The 19447-nt window shown below is 45.1% G+C and overlaps 2 long non-coding RNA genes across 3 annotated transcripts in view; both read right to left on the bottom strand.

Moving 5' to 3' along the window:
* The window catches only part of LOC309655267, a 33406-nt gene extending 19953 nt beyond the window's left edge, over positions 1-13453 (bottom strand). Inside the window, exons 1-4 of one of the 2 annotated variants that reach the window (XR_014260732.1) lie at positions 11766-13453; positions 8819-8953; positions 4728-7261; positions 1103-1263 (exon numbers count right to left, since the gene is read on the bottom strand). This is a non-coding gene — a long non-coding RNA (uncharacterized lncRNA). Of the gene's footprint in view, positions 1-1102; positions 7262-8818; positions 8954-11765 lie in introns of both variants that reach the window. The other variant, XR_014260731.1, reaches the window with a different exon arrangement.
* LOC309655281 overlaps positions 1-19447 on the bottom strand; it is a 380610-nt gene that overhangs the window by 271902 nt on the left and 89261 nt on the right. The gene's annotated exons all lie outside the window — the stretch shown is intronic.

Below are 19447 nucleotides of genomic sequence, written 5' to 3'. Positions count from 1 at the left end.
AGTTGTGGTGCACAGGCTCAGCTGCTCCGTGGCATGTGGGATCTTCCCAAACCAGGGCTCGAACCCGTGCCCCCTGCATTAGCAGGCGGATTCTTAACTACTGTGACACCAGGGAAGCCCCCTTGCCCATGATTTTGATCTTCAGCTGTGATTAAGTCTCCTAGTGTTCACATACAATGTTATTTTATGACAAAGAAAAATATTCACAAAATGTGGTTAAATGAAAAAAAAATAACCTCATATTTCTGGGGGAAAGCCAGCAAAAAGGGGGAAACAAGGCAGTTAAATAATTAAATATATGGAGAAAGTATAGGGGGAGGATGACACATGCCAACGTTAATCGTCGCTGCCCCAGGTCCCAGAAGTAAGAGCGTAATCTGTTAGATTTTTTGCCATATTTTGAAAGCTCTGGACATATTTTGGAGTTATAGCATTAATACTGTAATCATTAAAATACTACAATAAATTGAATAAAGAGATTGATTAAAGTCAGACCAAGGGAGCATTCTGAACCTGAGTTCAGACCCGGGTGGGCTGATTCTGAATTGGTAGGTCTTTCCACGCCACACTTCTCTGTCTGGGCCATGTGCTCACGTGTTGTTGGGGGAGGAAAGGAGGGTGCAGTTCACTTCTCTCCATTTCCAAATGCCCTACTGGGATCAGAATTACTGCCTAAATGACCAAATATCAAAAGATCTAATTTTAGCTAACAGGATTGTATTCAGCAATCAGTAGGGCTGGGGTTAAGGTTTGATTTGAAGAGGGAGAGTATACGTAATTATGGCCATACCTTTGCTAAGACCGGCTTGCCATATTCTAATTATAAATGTTTTTAACAAATTGCCAATGTGAACACTAGTTTAGGTCAAGTCTTGGCCATTGAATTCAAGAATTCCCAACATAATACCAGCTACATGCTAGACAGACTGTTTGATTCACATTAATTCAGTGTCTGAATCTCAAATGATTTTCCATCAAAGGGATACTCCTAAATTCAGTCTCTCACCCATCCCTTAACAATTCCCTCCAGAGAGAGAGACAGAGAGACAGAGAGAAGGAAGTGAGGAAGGAAAAGCCCGTTTTGTAGCATTTGTCCACTCACCGTCCATGGCCAATTTCAAGCTACCACGGTGACATCACTGACCTCAGAGCTGGCAAGGAACGTGCACCGTGGGCCCGCCTGAGTTGGTGTGAACCAGCTCCAGCACATCACTGGACACGACTCCAGCGCTGTTGCTGAGGATCTCCTGAATTTCAACCTCTCTGTAAAAACAGAGGAGCTACATGTAATCAAAAATTGTATTACAAATCAAAGAAGATCTAAGTAAGAGGAAAACCATGCTGTATTCAAGGATTGGAAAATCCAGCCTAGTAAAGATACCATTTGGCCCCAAATTGATCTCTGCAATTCCTATCAAAATCACAGCACGCTGTTGTGTAAATATAGACAAGTTTACTCTAAAACTGATACGGAAAGAAAAAGAACCTAGAACAGTTAAAACAATTTTTGAAAAAAGAGAATAAAGTGAGAGTATGCACATTACTTGACTTTAGGACTTGTTAAAAAACTACAGTAACCAAGACAGCATGATGTTGGCAGAGGGATGGACACATAGACCAATGAAACGGAGTAGAGATCCCAGAAACAGGCCCACACAAACACACCAAACAGATTTTTGTTAAAGGAGCAAAAGCAATTTAATGGAGGAAAAGTAGTTTTTCAAAGAATGCTGCTGGACATTTGGGTTGGTTTCACCTCTTGGCAATTGTGAATAATGCTGCTATGAACACGGGTCTGCACGTATCCCTTCCAGACCCTGCTTTCAGTTTTTTTAGATAAGCAAAATATGGTATATACTCACAATGAAATATTATTCAGCCTTAAAAGGGAAAGAAATTCTGACACAGGCTATAACATGGATAGACCTTGAGGACATTATGCTCAGTGAAATAATCCAGTCACAAAAGGACAAATATTGTGTGATTCCACTTACGTGGGGTACCCAGAGTAGTAAAATTCTTAGAGACAGAAAATGGAATAGTGGCTGCCAGGAGCCGGGAGGTGGAGGAAATGGGGAATCCTTTTTAATGGGTACAAAGTCTCAGTTTGGGAAGATGAAAAAATTCTGGAGCTGGATGGTGGTGATGGCTGCACATCAATGCGAATGTACTTAATGCCACTGAACTGTTCACTTTAAAATGGTTAAGATGGTATATTTTATGTTACATGGTGGAACTATAACATATAGAGAGAGAAAAAATAAAAAACAAAACCTTGACCTAAACCTCACGCTGTGTAAAAATTTAGCACAAAATGAGTCATAGATTTAAATGTAAATATAAAACTGTAAGACTTTAGGGAGAAAAAATAGAAGACAATCGTCTCAGGATCTAGGGCTGGGCAGAGAGTTCTGAGACCTACAACAGCATGAGCCATAAACAGAAAAAATTAATAAAGTGGATTTCATCAAAATTCAAAACTTTTATGTTGTGAAAATCCCGGTTTATGAGGATGAAAAGACAAACCACAGGCTGGGAGATACTATTTACAAACCACATGTCTGAGGAAGGACTTGTATCTGGAAGATGGGAAGAACTCTCAAGTCTCAACAGTGAAAAAAACAAATAACCCATTTGGAAAGTGAGCAAAGCCGTGAACAGACATTCACTGAAGAGGAGACATGGGTGGCAAATAAGCAATGTAGGACATTTACATTGAAATAGTCATAGCACCAAATGCTGGCTGGCAAGGATGCAGAGAAACTGAATTCCCATTCATTGCAGGTGGGGATGAATGTGGTGTGGCTGCCCTGGAAAACAGCTTGGCTGTTTCTTATAATACTAGCGTGAACTCTCCCTAAAACCCAGCAATTGTGCTCTTGGGCATTTATCACAGAGAAATCAAAACTGACGTGCACAGAAATGCTGTACGTGAATGCTCATAATGGCTTTCTCTGTAAGAGTCAAAAAACTGGAAACAACCCAAGTTTCCTTCAGTGGGTGAAAGGTTACCCACTGGAGTTCATCTGTAGAATGGGACCCAATGCACCAATAAAAAGGAACAAACCCATGGTACACGCAGCAGCCTGGATGGACCCCAGGGGCATCCTGCTTGGTGGAAAATGTCAACCTGTAAAGGCACTATTCCTGAAAGATTTCATTTTTGAAACCTTTTGGAAATGGCCCTAGAGATGAAGAGCAGGTCAGTGGTTGCCAGGGGACAGCGATGGCGCAGATATAAAGGGGCAGCTGGAGGGGCTCCTCTGTGATTGTGATTGTGGTGTTGGTTACAGAGACTATTCACGGGAGAAGACAGCCTGGGACACACACACACGGCAACTGTGTGAAGTGAGGGATGTGCTGATTATCCTGACTGTGGTCACCACGTCACAATATATACTTACATCAAAATATCACGTTTTACACCTTAAATTCATACAACTTGTATATGGTCAATGATACCTCAATAAAGCTGTAAAAATAAAACCAAAAAAAAAAACTAAAAAAAAACTAAGAAAAACATAACTTGAATGTGTTATTTACAAAACACATCCAGGTAAGCTTTATTTTTAGGAGAGGTGGGGCTGATGCCCCGAAATCCACAGCAGCACAACCCGAAGCCCCAGGACACTTTCCACAACCCGAAACCCCGGGACACATCCCACAGCACAATTCCTTGGCGTCAGATACTATTTACTAACGTATCTAAAGTGACCCTCTTGAAAAAAATATTTTGGTTATTTATTCTGATTTTCCACTTTTTGCTGTACTCAAAGGCTTCTACAACAACAACCCAAACCTCCCAAGACTCTCTCGGGTGTGTCCTTTTCTAATTCAGATGCTCCACCTGGGGCGGCTGTGGCAGAGAGGATGGGGTGGAGGGGAGGGGATGAAGGTTCCACAGGACAGCTGAGCGTGGGCTGGGGGCAGGGTCTCCAGGACCCTGAGATTAAGCTGGGACCCGACAGCAGGAGAGGAGCCCCTCCAGAGAACAGCAGAGGGGGTGCCCCTTCCCTTCTGCTGGGGGCGGTTCCTTCCAGCCCCTTCCTCTGCTCTGCTCCTCCAGGGGGCATCCACATGGCCTGGGGCTCCCCAGCTCCACATTATCAGCTGTCACTCTCCCCTCCCTCTGCCCCTGGCAGTATCCCGCCATTGTGCTGGCAGCCACAGGCCACTAAATCGGATGAATAAATAACCTTCTGATTCAGAAATGTGACACACTTGGCAAGGGGCAAATGGTGCATGTTTCACTAAGTGTGAAAATATTGTCAGGGCTACTACAGAGTGGAGACAAGTTGCAGAAATGGCATACAAATGTCACCTAGAGAGCTTCCTGGGAAATGCATTCTGAAAACCAACCATTAGGTCTGCATGTGGCTCTTAAAAATGTATTATTATTGATATTACTATTAAACTCATCTGAGAAGTAACCGGAGAAATGTCCCCACGTCAGTTACTCTGCAAAGGGAGACCCAGGGATAGAAGCAGGAATGAAATCTCTGTCTCAAGGAGGGGGATTCCCTTTAATTTTGGAAGAAAAGGGGATACAGGAGAAATGTCTTGGATCTAAATTTTTGTCTTCCAAACTGGTTTTCAGGAGATAAGTGTCTACGATCCTTCAGTGGATAATAAAGCAGATTGTCTGTGATCTGCAGGGAGCCGCACCGCCAGCTCACACAGACCCTGCATGAAACACAGCCCTGCACAACGCACGAGGGTATAATTACCGTCTGTGCAAGTCCATCCTTGGAAATTCAGTTGACGCCGAGCAGAGAGCACCACCAGACAGCCATATGGCGTTCCCTCTCCCACGGTGATATTTTTATTCAGAAATTACCGTGCAGGCCCTGATTTTTGGCTGCCGGATTCCTAAATCTGCCTTGTGAGGCCTCCTTGCCGTGCTGTATCTCAAGAGCTGCCTTTGGATACAGGGGGAAATGATTCATAATTGAACCAAAGAGATTCTTTTAATGAACTTGCCCCAGGGGATATCAAGCTCTTTTTATGAACAAGTTTAATGAATCATAATGAATTTCATCATACGAAACAATGTGGGTCCACCATAAAGAAGACAGGAAGTGAAGTGGTCTGCGCTCGAATGGGAAGAAGCACGGGAAATTATTTGGAACCCACGGGCACAGAATGAAAAGAGAAAGTGTCGTATATGGAGCTTAAATATTGGGAAGGGGGTATATAAATACAACACACATTACCTCTAAAGTAATTTCAGCAAAAAAAAAAATTCTATGTACAAATTATTTATGGCACTCTTCTATAAGGGCTCTTATAGCTTGTTTTCAAACTTTGTTTTTAAGAGAAAAGGATTCCTTCCCTTTAAGACTCTGTTCAAATGTCTACTCTGTGGTGTAATCTTTTCCAGACCCCCTTTCCTGAGTCTTCAAATACCTGGGCTCTCCCAGCCCTGAGGCCTTGGCTCTGCAGGCGCAGTGCGATGGCACTGCCTCTGCCCTCAGACTAGATCAGGAACTCCTAAGGTCAGGGAAACATGAAGCGCTACCCTCCCCTCGAGGAGCTTAAACCCAGCAGGAGGCCGACAAGTGAGCAATTACATAATACATTTTTGTAGGTTGCAGTGATGGAAGGAGCGTGGGGAAAGCATTTTGCCACCTTGTCAAACAGAACAGGCATTATGGAAACTATATTGATGTGAAACGTGATGGGGGTGCCTGCCCACCAGAAACACTCTGGATCCTTCTCTGTCCTGCTCTGTGCCCCAGGAAGCTCGGCCTGGGGCCTGCAATAACGGCCTCCCTGGCTCTGGGGGAGCCCTCAGTGAGAGATGGCGGAGGGAGATCTGGGGTTGGGGGGCGAGAGCGTGGGGTTCCTCACGCCCCTGCCTCTGCAGTGTTGGCCTCGGGTGCCTCCCACCCCTTGCTGGTACCTTGTCCTTTCCACACCTGAGCATGCAGCCCCTCTGTTAAACATCCCTTAGTTACACAGCTCTGGCGGCTCCCCGTTTCCACAGGATGGGTAAGAATGAGCAGATGAGAGGCGGTGCTGGGCAGTGGGCACAGCTCACTGTGGAGAGTGCTCGGCTTCTGGTGAGGTGTCACGCAATTCCATTGCCTGGGACACAGAGCAGATGAGGCCCAGGAAAACCAGGGAGCCAGCAAGATACATGTGGGGCTCCTGGGTGCCCTGCTGAGGAGCCGGGAGCTTACCTTAAAGCCTAGAGGCGGATTACAGGGTGGACCAGCGAGCAGTTGCTCCAGGAACAATCTTTGGAATAAGCTGGAGAGACGCTGTGCACTAACCCTGGTTTCCTCTGTTTTACCGCCTTACGCGACTGGGAAGCAACCTTGATGGCAAAATGGTTTAGCGAAATGTCATCAACCCCCGCTCAGCCAGCGCAAACCAAGACTTCGGAGGCATCTTTGTGGTGCCTTGTTCTGGATTTTCAGTACAACCGCAGGACATGCCAAAAATAAAAGTAAAATTTAAAAAAAGGACACTGAAGTAAGGTAACAAAAGATTTGTTTAAAATAGGGACAGTTCTGTATAAGATGATTAGTTCGTTAATATCTAGAGCATCTAGTAAATCCCTTATTGTATACAGGACAGGCAATAATCTTTGTTAAAATCTTTGTTAACAGGGTTTCTTTCTCCCTCATTAAATGTTGAACAAGTTTTAAAGAAAGTGGATTTGAGGGTTGCCAGGTTACAGGCTTAAATGCGGCGCTTGTATGTCTCATGCCGGTCCTGCTAAAAGATAAAGGGAACTCATCAGAATGTTCTAAGAAATGGGTTGACCAGATTCATTTCCATTTTAGGAGGACTGTGTGGCTCCTTGAGGAGAACGGTTTGAATTTGGACCGGCTGATGAGGACCTGGGACTGGGGCAGTTAGGAGGCTTTGGTCTTCATCCTCATGGTGAACAAACGCAGGTGGAAGCAATGGAGATGGTGACAAAGACTGTGGAGGGAAGGGTCGTGAGGGCTCCAGGACGGCCCCAAGTCCCAGTCTGAGCACCTGGGGGAATGTCAGTGCCAATTCCAAGGGTGTGTCAGGCCCCTGACACCAAACATCTGGCAATTTGGAAACTCAGACATATGGGCAAAAAGCAGGAAGGGGAAATATCTTTACTTAGATATCCCAACTACAAACATTTTGGTCCCTTGGATGTGTTATTTCTGTCTGGACATTTAAGAAGTGTGTGGCTATTTTTAGGTTGTATCTGCTTTCCCGTGGTTTTGTACCTAGAAGAGATGAAAGCTGCTGGCATTCGTGTCACATACCTTCCCTGGAAAAGAAAGAAAATGCAGTTGAGTTTAGGACTCCTTGAATAATGGGATTAAAGATGAGAAGCTGAGTTGACCACAGTGAAATAAAGAACGATGGCACAAAGATGAAAACAGGAATTGTCTGGTGGAGGTGTTAGGACCGCAGGCAGGGCAGGAGGGCTGGGCCGGTGCCCAGGAGGGGGGTGGGCTTTGAGCACAGCATATGCAGCTGCAGAACCGAAGGCGAGGTCTGGGGTGCTGCTTTTGCTGTCTGTGATCCAGAGGCCTCCATGGGACTCCAGGCAGAGGGTATGTGGTTCTTCCTACCAGCAGTGTGCAAGAATTTGTCTCTGAGATTTTTATATACAATATGCAGCTTGCGGGGGTGGGGTGAGAAGCAAGAGGGCCTGGGTTATTGCTTTTAAATTATGTTGTTTTCTTGAGAAGAGAGACTACTTTTTAAAAAAAATTTTTGGTGGTAAAGAAACTTATAATGTAGAATCTGCCATCTTAACCATTCTAAGTGAAAAGTGTGGCAGTGTTACCTAAATGCACATGTTGTGCAAAAGATCTCCAGAGCCTTTACATCTTGAAAAACTGAAACTCTGAGCCCATTAAACAACTCCCCATCCTCCTCCCCCTCCCCCGACCCCCAGAAACCACCACACTGCTTTCTGTGCCCATGAATTTGACTATTTTAGGTACCCCACATGAGTGGAATCATACAGCATTTGTCTTTTTGTGTCTGGCTTATTTCACTTGGTATTATGTCCTCAAGGTTCATCCATGCTGTAGCCTGTGTCAGAATTTCTTTCCTTTTTTTAATTGAAGTATAATTGATGTACAATATTATATAAGTGACAGGTGTACAATATAGTGATTCACAATTTTTAAAGGTTATACTCCATTTATAGTTATTATAAAACACTGACTATATTCCCTGTGCTGTACAATATATCCTTGTAGCTTATTTATTTTATACATAGTAGTTGTGTCTCTTAATTCCCTACCCCTATTTTGCCCCTCCCCCTTCCTTCTCCCCACTGGTAACCACTAGTTTGTTCTCTATATCTAGAATTTCTTTCCTTTTTAAGGCTGAATAATATTCCATTGTATGGATAGAGTACATTTCCTCATAATGTTAGCATCTACATAACCATGGTCCATTTATCAAAGCTAAGAAATTAACATGCATACATTTCCCTAAACTGCAGACTCTGGGATTTCATCATTTTCCCACTCGTGTCCTTTTGACGTTCACATGTCCCCTTCCATCTGTGACAAATTCTGTTCAGAATTCCCTTGTGTTTGATGACCTTGACAATGTTGAGGGTACTGTTCAGGGGACTTGTAGGACATCCCTCAGTCTGGGTTTGTCTGACTTGGCTCGGGTGCGGGTGGTGAAGTCGCCCTTTCCCTTCCATGCCCTCCTCTCTAGAGTCATGGCGTGCAGTTCACGCTCGCAGGAAAGTGTCAGAAATTCACACTGACCTAGTGTCCGGAGTTTGGGGACACGTGTTCGATCACCACCGTGTTTAATAAACGTCTGAAGGAGACCCTTGAGGCTGTGCACGTACCGTGTTTCTCCTTAAAGTTTTGCCCCTTGATTCTAGCATTCTTCAGCTCATCTCCCTCGTGCAGTGATGACTGTGGTGTCTAATGGTGGTTTTCTATTTCCTTTGTTCCTCCCACATTTGCTCTTTGGAATTCTTCTGTAAGGAAAGCATCTCTTTTCACTATTTTTTATGCAGTCATTAATTTACATATTTTTAAAATGTATTTTAACTTTTTCATGTAAATGAAAACATACACATACTTGAGTTACAAATTAGAATATGTTACACACCAAAGTTTACACATTGGAGAATATGCAGTGGATTTACGCTGTCATACTGCCATGTTAACCTCATTTTGTTTGAAGCACAGGCTCTTTCTATTTCAATTTTTGAACTCCTGAAATAGGACATTGGTTAGGAAGTTTATAGTTTTTCTCCTGGGTATGTGTATATCTGTGTGCATGTGTGTAAATTTAAGGTAAGCATGACCACCATACAATAGAGTAAGTATGTAAGTAACTACTTGCCCATGTGAATCACGACTATTTTGATGTAGTGTAAACAACACATTGCAGACAAAATTTGGAGGTTGAGGTTGATACAAGACTATATCCATCATCTGTAAATCCTGATATCCATAGGTGGTAAATAACAAGGGAATATTAGAAGCTTCAACATGTAAAACAACTTATTCTAGAAAGAAATAAAAAAGAAAACTAGAGAAGAAGGGAAGAAGGAAGGCAGGAGAGAGGGAGGGAAAAAAACAATTTTCTGACTTATTTATGCTTCATATATTGGGATACCAAGTAAGAGCTCATGAGAGGAGAGGGTTCTGTAGCAAACCCCTGTCTGGACACCATGGTGCTAGGATCCCAGTCTTCCCAGTGGGAACTTACTTACTTATTTCTCATCCCCTTGTTGAGATGCCAGTATCTTGCTCGACTTTAATTGCTTTCCAGTACGTTCCTCTTCAGAGCTGTCATTTCTCTAAGTTTTCTAACTATTGTTGTGCTTGGACCAACCGATTTCCAAGCTTTGCAGACCTCTTTAGTTTGCCAACCTGAACACTTCTGAGGAAAATCATTTAGGTTACACTTCAGCGAAGCACATTTTCCTTAGATGAGCGGCCTGGTGCGTGCGCCCGGTGCCCTTCCTCACTCGGCACTGCTGTAGAGACAACCAGCGTTTCTAAGGGTTTTTTCCATAAGCACTAGATCTTGATAAAATAGATAACCTAGACGATTTTAAACAATTTACAAGAGTCTAGGTTTAAACATAAATTGTCCTGGAAATTACAAAATGTAGAAATTATCCAAACAAACTTTATTTTTATATAATTTATTGGAAAATGCATTTTCCATACTTTTGGCATGAGCTTTTCAGAAGATGAACAATTACTAAAAATAAATCTATAGTAAACTATGTAGAAATCAATTTGACATTCAGTAATTTCCATAAAGGCAGAATCATTTTTGAAAAGATTAAAAATAGTGAATTATTTATGGATTTCCTAAATACAATTTGAATTTTTCTTTTGGACTTGATTTTTGAAAATGGGACTTCATATTTTCTTTGCTTGTTAGAAAGACCAGATAATACTATTCTGGAGAGCAGTTTGAATGTTTTAATGATTTAAAGATTATCTGATTAAAATGAAATTCAAAAGGACTTTTGAATCTGAAATTTAGAAGTCATAATTCTAACGATTATAGAACTAAAAACTTATTCTAGACTCTGGATTTTCATTAGCTATCAAAACTTGCTTCATTTTTTTCTTTATATCTAAACTCAATAAAGTAGACACACACACTAAAAAAAAAACTGAATGTCCTGCTTAACTGATTTAGACAAAAACTTCACTCTTTGTAAATACAAAGATAAGGGTTAACTCTGAGCCCCATCACTTTATAATTGTATGTTTAGGGGTAAATACATAAATTATTTGAGTCTTTGTTTCCTAAACTGTAAAACAGAGCTCATAGAAACCATCCCACAGAGTTAATGTGCAGATTAAAATCTATTAAATTTACATACATCATATTTAAATTTATATATTCTATAGCATATATATAAATACATATTCAATAATATTTAAATTTTTGCCACTGTTACCCTTGGAAAAATATGGTGTAACATTATAATTGGATTTACTTCTTATCTTTTATTTATGCAACAGATATATTTATATCATATATATTTATAACAGATATATTTACATCATTGTATATGAACAAAGTTGTCTTATAAAACACACTTATAGATGCATTCATTTGTTCAACCATTCATTCAGCAGATATTTATGGGGCACCTACAGTGTTCCTACAGTGTTCCAGGCACTGTTCTAGATGCATGAGACACGCCACTGGGCAAAAGAGAGAAAGTCCCTTGTTCCCAGAGCTTACATGCTACTAGGGGAGATGGGCAATGAATAGTAAATATGGTAAGTAAGTTATGTCATATGGTAGAAAGTGTTAAAGTGGAACAGAAAAAAAGACTAGATGGGTTCCGCCTACTTGAGATCCTCCCTTCCTGTCTGCCTGCACGGTGGACTTCAAACCCCAGCCTCAGAAATAGAGACACAGCCTTACAGAGACTGCTTCCCCAGCCCCACCCTGGGTAAACCATTTCCCTGGAACAAATCCTACTGTTCTGCTTGTCTGGTTGAACCTTGATTGATGGACCCTACTACGCCAAGTTCTAGGCTCTGGAGATACCAAGAGTTCTGTGACTTGTTCCTTGCTACACACAGAATGTTTATGTCCCCCCGAATTCCGTATGTTGAAATTTAACCCCCAAAGTGATGGTGTTAGGAGGTGGGGCCTTTGGGAGGTGATGAGGTCATGAGGGTGGAGCCCCCATGATGGGATTAGTCCTTATAGAAGAGACCCCACACAGCTCCCTCACCCCTTCTGCCACGTGAGGACACAGCAAGAAGACACCATTTATGAACCAGGAAGAGGGTTCTCACCAGACACGAAGTCTGCCGGCACCTTGATCTTGAACTCCCAGACTCCAGAACCATGAGAAATACATGTTTGTCGTTTAAGCTGCCCAGAGCAGCTGGAACTAAGATAGTTCTTGATCCAAAGATTATTAAAACCTGAATGGGAGGGGCTTGCAATCACATGTGTGTAATTAGTTTCATGTTCCTTGAAGGTGAGCACCAACGGATCAGAGTCTCACTAAAGCTCTTCAGGGCCCCAGTGATCAGAGGGACTCATAAATACTGCTTGCTTGGCCCATGTGCCGTCTTCCCAAGTGAAAACCAGCCAGGCACTGGCCTCCTTCTGGAGGGAAGTTGTCACTAGTGGTGCGCACCCTGGATGGGGCAGATGGGGGGCTGTTTCTGCAGCGGCCTCTTCAGATAATCGCTGGCTTCCTGTCTGCATAGGGCTTAACCTGAGAGGCTAGGGGAGGCACCAGTCAGGCCACTTTACGTTTCCGTGAGATCAGCATAACCGTCTCCAGGAGAAAAGCCAGGGAGAAGGAACAGAGCAGTTGTTGCAAGGACTGGTGCCTTTTCTCTGCTCCTGCGCAGACAGTAAATGTAGCCTCCGTGCCTCTCTCAGGAAGCTCAGCCCCAGCTCTCTGCTCATCCTGCAGAAATAGACGTGCATGGCGGGGCTCAGGGATTCATTTCCAGGGTCTGCCTGTGCCTTTCTGGAGGCATAAATTGGGTTGTTCTCAGGCGTATTAAGAGGTACCTAATTGCATAATTCATTCCTGGCAGACTTTTCTCCCTCTAACAATTCTGGCCTTGTTGAAAGCAAAAGCTATTTTTACCAGGATTGAGCTAGTACAGTGCTTTGTGCAAACACAACCCCTGTGTCAGAGGAGATCAAACTCATTCTTTCTCATACACTTTCACAACAACCTGAAAAGTAGGTGGGTGGAGGGTATTATTACTCAGACACCTAGAAAAACATGTCGTTGTGCACATGAGAATAGCACAGAGTTTCATTCTTCCCCACCTTCCCTCCTAATCGCTCTCCCCCTCCCTCTTCCTGACTCACTGTCCATGTAACAGAAATCCCGCAACAATGAGCGTGTGCTTCTGCAGGCCACTAGCAAACCTGATGTTCCCACCAGAAATATACCCTAAGGATCGCAGGGTCCTCCACCCTCTCAGAGACCTTATAGTACTTAAGAAACACTGGGTTATTCATTAGAACTCTGCAGATGATGATCCTGGAGAAGCTACTGGTTGTTCTCTCATTGCATTAGTCAGGTCGGGCTGCCAGAGCTAAATACCTGTCTGAGATCAAGTTGTCAACAGGGATGGTGTCTGGTAAGGACTCTCTTCTTGGCTTGCAGATGGCCGCCTTCTCACTGTGTCCACTCATGGGGAGAGAAAGAGAGCAAGCTCTGTGGTTTCTCTTCATAGAAGGGCACTAATCCATCACAGGGACCTCACCCTCATGAACTCAGTTACCCCAATTATCTCCCAAAGGCCTCATCTCCAAATACCAGCACATTGGGGGTTAAGCCTTCAACATTTGAATTTTGAGGGAACACAATTTAGTCCATAGCACTCATGTACTTCAGGAAGAAAATGTGGAGTTGGGTCCATTTCATTTCATTTTTCCACTCCTCTGCCCTCATGGGAACACCCTGCTCTTCTAGCAACATGGCTCACAGCCATGACAGTGCATGATCACCACTGTACACCTGCAGCCCTGTCACTGCATGATCACCACTGCACACCTACAGCCCCATCACTGCTTCACCACTGCACACCTGCGGCCCTGTCACGGTTTCACCACTGCACACCTGCAGCCCTGTTGCTGCATGATCACCACTGCACACCTGCGGCCCTGTCGCTGCATGATCACCACTGCACACCTGCGGCCCTGTCGCTGCATGATCACCACTGCACACCTGCGGCCCTGTCGCTGCATGATCACCACTGCACACCTGCGGCCCTGTCGCTGCATGATCACCACTGCACACCTGCGGCCCTGTCGCTGCATGATCACCACTGCACACCTGTGGCCCTGTTGCTGCATGATCACCACTGCACACCTGCAGCCCCGTCGCTGCCTGATCACCACTGCACACCTACAGCCCCATCACTGCTTCACCACTGCACACCTGCAGCCCTGTCACTGTTTCACCACTGCACACCTGCAGCCCCATCGCTGCTTTACCACTGCACACCTACAGCCATGTTCCACCTTCTCATTCGTGAAAGGCTTGGACTTCTCTTCACAGGCACATTCTCTCCTCCAAGTTCAGCCATGCTTTTGCATGACCTCTGTTTTCATGTGAAAACTCATCTGAGTGTTTGCCCTCCATCCTGGCCTCATCTCTCCAGTTACCTGCTCTCGCCCAGGACTCATTCTTCCCCTCCCGTAGGCAGGCACTGGGCTGAAGTACTGCTTTGCTGAAACTGCTTGCTCTGCCCACAACGACCTGTCCTTCCAGCTTTTTCGAGGCCTTTGCAGCTCTCTTTCCTTCTTCTTGGAGGCGTCGGTACACTTTCCTCTCCATCCCTTTCCGTAGCCCCTTACTTTCCGCTCTGCTGCCCATGTCGGCAGGGCTGTGTGGCATTGCAATGACAGCAGGTTCTTGGTAATGTTCTAAAGTGTCTTTTCATTGTGTCCATTTGAAATGCCTCACTTTTGAATGAACTCAACTGTCCACTTTGTTGTGCCTGCATGCACACATACACACAGGCTGCTTAGAGCTGCTGGAGAGATTGGCGAGCCAGCCAGGTGAGCTGAGTGTCCTGTGACTGCTGGCCCCCACAGGGCTCCCTTCCCGCTCACCCCTGTCCCACGTGCTGCTTTAGGAGAGAACAAGCTCTGACTGCTGTCCACCCCCCATAAGCCAGTGTTTGCGGGCACAGTCACTCTGTTCCATCCTCCTGTTCATCAGAGAAACCATCATAAAACACCTAAATTTGTGCCTCGATCCCCCTAACTCTGTCTCTTACCAGGCCTCCTACTGTGGGGAAAATGGACGTCACCAGATGGAAAATCGGTGCCCTCCTCACCTCCAATCCCTGGCTCCATCACTGGCACCTTTTTCTCAATTCCCATCTTGGGTCCTCCTCCTGAATTTTAACTTCCTCTTTGTTACTGACTCCTTCCCATCAGCACTTAAATATACTCTGCCCCTCCCACTTCACCTCTTCCAGCCCTGTGTTCTCTGCAGCCACTCCCCTGCCCACGTCTCCTGCCCATGTCCACGTGCATTCAGAGCATCTCGCCGGCTTGCTCCTCCACTTCCTCGCCACCTGCGTGTGGCAGCCAGCTGCTGTCCTGCCCGCACCTGCCACCCGCTCTCCCAAAGCTGACACCAAGACCCCTGAGTCACTAACCCTTCACTCTCCTCCAGGTCCAGCGTCCAGCATTGTGCCTGGTGCTTAGCAAGTGTTCAATAAGTATTTGCCAAATGATTGTACACACATCCCTGAAGAGGTTCAAGTATTAAGAACAGGGTATCTTTCATGAGCAATATCCAGTATCTTCCCATAGAAAGGTTAGGTGGACACATTCGTTCGTGCCTGTGTTCATCTCTCCACTCAGTCACCTGACACTAACTGGCTGTGTGTTATGTGTCAGCCTCTGGTTAGATGCTGGAAAAAGACAGTGAATCAACACAGCCCCTGCTCACAAGAAGCAAACTCGCATATCAAGTGAAACACTGTGCTTAAATACAGAACACATTACTCCTAAAGTATTATCTACCCCTGCCCCCATATGCTGGAAGATGAATAGAGAGGAGAGAGGTGACAGGAGGGGTCCCTAAAAGAGGAATTTCTAAGGAACCAGGTTCTGGGGTAGTTATCCTACCTCCTGAAAAAAGGTGGAGGCCTTGGGGGCCCCAGTCACGTATCAAATTCTTCAAGGCGTAGAAAAATATTCTCCATAAACATCTAACTCCATCAGCCTTGTGTGTTCTGAGCTACTCGAATATAATCCAATATTTGTTACTTGTGGGGTTTTTGTTATTTATTTATTTATGGCTGCATTGGGTTTTCATTGCTGCATGCGGGCTTTCTCTAGTTGCAGCGAGTGGGGGCTACTCTTCGTTGCAGTGTGCGTGCTTCTCATTGCCATGGCTTCTCATATTGCAAAGCACCGGCTCTAGGCACGCGGGCTTCAGTAGTTGTGGCACGCAGGCTCAGTAGTTGTGGCGCATGGGCTTAGTTGTTCCACAGCATGTGGAATCCTCCCAGACCAGGGCTCGAACCCATGTCCCCTGCATTGGCAGGCGTATTCTTAACCACTGAGCCATCAGGGAAGTCCCTGTTACTTGTTCTTAAGGTAAAACATGATAAACAAGAAGTTTCAGCATTTACCACTGAAAATTGTGCCTCTTCCAACCCAAGCTCTACAATCCCTCTCCAGTCTCTTTTTCTCTGTCAGTCACCCGTAATCAAGCTACCATATTCTGTAGTGACTTTCTTTCCTTAAAATAAAAAGTGGTGTCAAAATAAGAAAAATTATTTATCAAGGATGCCAACATTTGCCATGATTGGGTTTGGCAACTAGTATAAAGCTGAGAATCCATCGATTTAGAAATTTAACCATGTCTAAATAAACCGGAACAATCACAAATTATTTTCTGACACCTCAGACTTTCTTCTTTGTTGTCCACACCTGGAATGGAATTTCAGTATTTACCCTAGTTCTGCAATGAATCTTGATATCCAAAATTTCACAAGGGGCACAAAAGTTATAACAGTCTCTACAGAAATTATATTTTAAATTAAAAAAAAACAGACGTAAAGTGCAAGTCTCATAAAGGAGGAGGTGCCATGGAATCAAATAGCACTGGGGTATCACCACTGTAAATGAGTGGGCGTCAGTGATGTAAGAACAATGTTCTGACACTCATATTAGCAACTCCAGTTTTACCTTTTTTGTTTTATAATGAAGAGCCTCTCATTCCTTATTCCAAAGTGAAATGTTTAACGTCAAGCAAGTTGTTGACCCTTTTTTGGCCTCCAGTCATGGCTTGAGTGGGTAGCATAGCTTGAGTTGAAGTTAACCCATGGCTAGAATTCAGACATGTCTGGGGGATTCATTGGCACGTTGGTTGGCCAGGCCATCCCAAAGCCCAGCTGTGTGAAGGGCTGTGAGGACTTCTAGGAGAGAACTCACCCTGTAGACCAGGGTCCCAAAAACAAGCAGCTGTGCTCGTAACCAAACTTCCAGTTGCTAGTAAGGTGGGGGCCTAGTGTACATCATCCGGGTCTATATTCTTGCCCATTGCCCCTGTATGCAGAAACTCAAGTGTTTCAACAAACACTGTTAACACTCAAGCTTATCCAGACCTCCTCAGCCTCTGAACACTAGTGTGGGTGATGTAGCAGTCATAACTCAACTCCTACTGGCTAGACCTAAGTTTCCAGGCTGCTTCGAGTTACTTCTAAGAGCCCCTGGGGTGATTCACCCAAATCTACCCACTTCCCTATCATTTTCCCCCTCCAGACCTCTGTTGGTGTTGGGTATCCTTGGTCTCCCAGGGGCTAGGGAGACACAGCCAGGTCATGTCAGGACATGCAGGTGCCCACTTGTCTATAGGCCTCGCTGTGAAGGGATGCCCAGAGTGAGGCAGTTATGCTAGTGGGCAGGGCAGTTCCAAGTGAAAGAGCAAGTCAGCCAAAAAGATTAAAGAAACAGCAGATGTCACAAAGCATCTGACCTGACAGCTGGCCAGAACTGTTGACCGGCACATGTCTGACAAGCCAGGAATGCTTGGGGCTCACTTTGAAGGGTGTCAAGTTTCTCTGTCAGAATGCGGGTCCAAGAGCCAGTGAATTTGGATACGGCGACAATAAAACCTTGGAAAACATGGAAGTACCAGCATTTCTGCACATTTCAAAGTCGCTAACTCACCGTTGGAGAAGTGGGAAAGATGTTTATCAGATTTTCCTATTACAAAACCATCAGAGTCCGTGTCGTCTGAAACTGCTGCTGCTGTGGAGAGACTGGCAGGGTCCCAGAGCCAGGTGACAGACTTGGCGAAGGAGCTCTTTGTTAAAGGCCACAAGGACAGTTCAGTACATTATTTAATGGTTCATAGTACACATGAAGACACAGGTACTCAGGACTGGTTCAGCTGAGGAATGACGTGTTATCCAACACTTTTAACTCAAGATTTGACTTCGTCCGCTTTTCTCTGTCTCCTCCATTCTCTCTCCATCTCTTTTCTCCATCCGTCCCTGTCTTTCTCCTTCTTTCTTGGTATGTCTGTCTTATAACATTGTTCAATATTTTCTCCTGGATCATTTAAGAAATTAATAAAACTCTCATTTATTTATTCTCAGCCATTTATTGGTTGTTGAATAAAATAAACACATAGAAAAATGCCAATAGTAAGAATTGCATATGCTAAGGTTTTTGTTGGCTTAAAACAAACAGATCAAATTCCAAAAAAATTTAAAACTCCATAGGTTACTTAAAGGAAAATCGGACTAATTCTGTTAACGAAACGCAAGTCTGTGTGCCTGACACACAGTGAGGCCAAACAATACCAAAATGCCAGAGTTTGGAACAGAGAAAGATTTATTGCAGGGTCATGCAAGGAGATGGTTGGCTCATGCCTTAAAAACCCCAGGACTTCCCTGGTGGTGCAATGATTAAGAATCCGCCTGCCAGTGCAGGGGACATGGGTTCGAGCTCTGGTCCGGGAAGATCCCACATGCCATGGAACAACTAAGCCTCTGCGCCACAACTACTGAGCCTGACCTCTAGAGCCCGTGAGCCACAACTACTGAGCCCATGCACCACAGCTACTGAAGCCTGTGTCCTTAGAGCCTGTGCTCTGCAACAAGAGAAGCCACTGCAATGAGAAGCCCATGCACTGCAGCGAAGAGTAGCCCCTGCTTGCCACAACTAGAGAAAGCCCATTCGCAGCAACGAAGACCCAACGCAGCCAAAAAACAAAAAAAAACAATTACAACAACAAAAAAAACCAAACTCCCTGAAAGCTTTCAGCAAAGCCCTTTTATAGGAAAGGTGAGGGAGGGGCGTGGTTAGTTATTGCAGACTTCTTAGTGTCAGATCCTTTGTTCTTGAGGTCAGGTCAAAGGTGATGATGTCCTTGTAAATCTCCACCAAACAAATGTTACTCTCTGTTCTGACAAAAAAGGGGAAGGTCCCAAGGCACAACTTTCACCCTTCGAGGTCCAGGCCTGGCTAAGAGAAGGGGGTCCCTGTGGTGGGGCGAGGGGCTGTTACCCTGCCCCGGAGCGTTCATCCAGCACCCAGTCTGGGTCCTCCTGCCAGTAACCAGGCCTGGCTGAAGAGGCAGATCTCATTTTGTCGCTCCCTCAGAGCCAGGTCCCCAGACCCTGCCCAGCTGTCATCGCTGAGGGAGCCAGGCGCCCAGGACCCAACTGGCCTTCAGGCTCCTCAGGCCACCCAAACGGTGGGAGCCAGGTCCCCCAGACTGTGTCTTATGCAGACTGCCGCTGCCGTTAGGTCACAGAGGCAGGGATGGGGGAGAGGTTCACTGCCACCTCAGGGCCTGGGCCCGGCCAGTGGGCAGTCTTGGTGAGGGCTCTGGAGCCCTGCAGGACGCACTCCCAGCCTGTTCCCTGGGCCCCCCAGCTCACCTGCCAGCCCTAGGCTGGGTGAGCTGGAGGGCCCTGGGGAGAAGGCCAGGATCTGCCTCTTACCTCACTCCCCACCTGAG

This window comes from Balaenoptera physalus, assembly GCF_965194825.1.
Source record: "Balaenoptera physalus genome assembly, chromosome: 2".
Lineage (NCBI taxonomy): Eukaryota > Metazoa > Chordata > Mammalia > Artiodactyla > Balaenopteridae > Balaenoptera > Balaenoptera physalus.
Note: the sequence above shows the minus strand (reverse complement) of the source record. Positions and strands in the feature narration are given on the sequence as shown.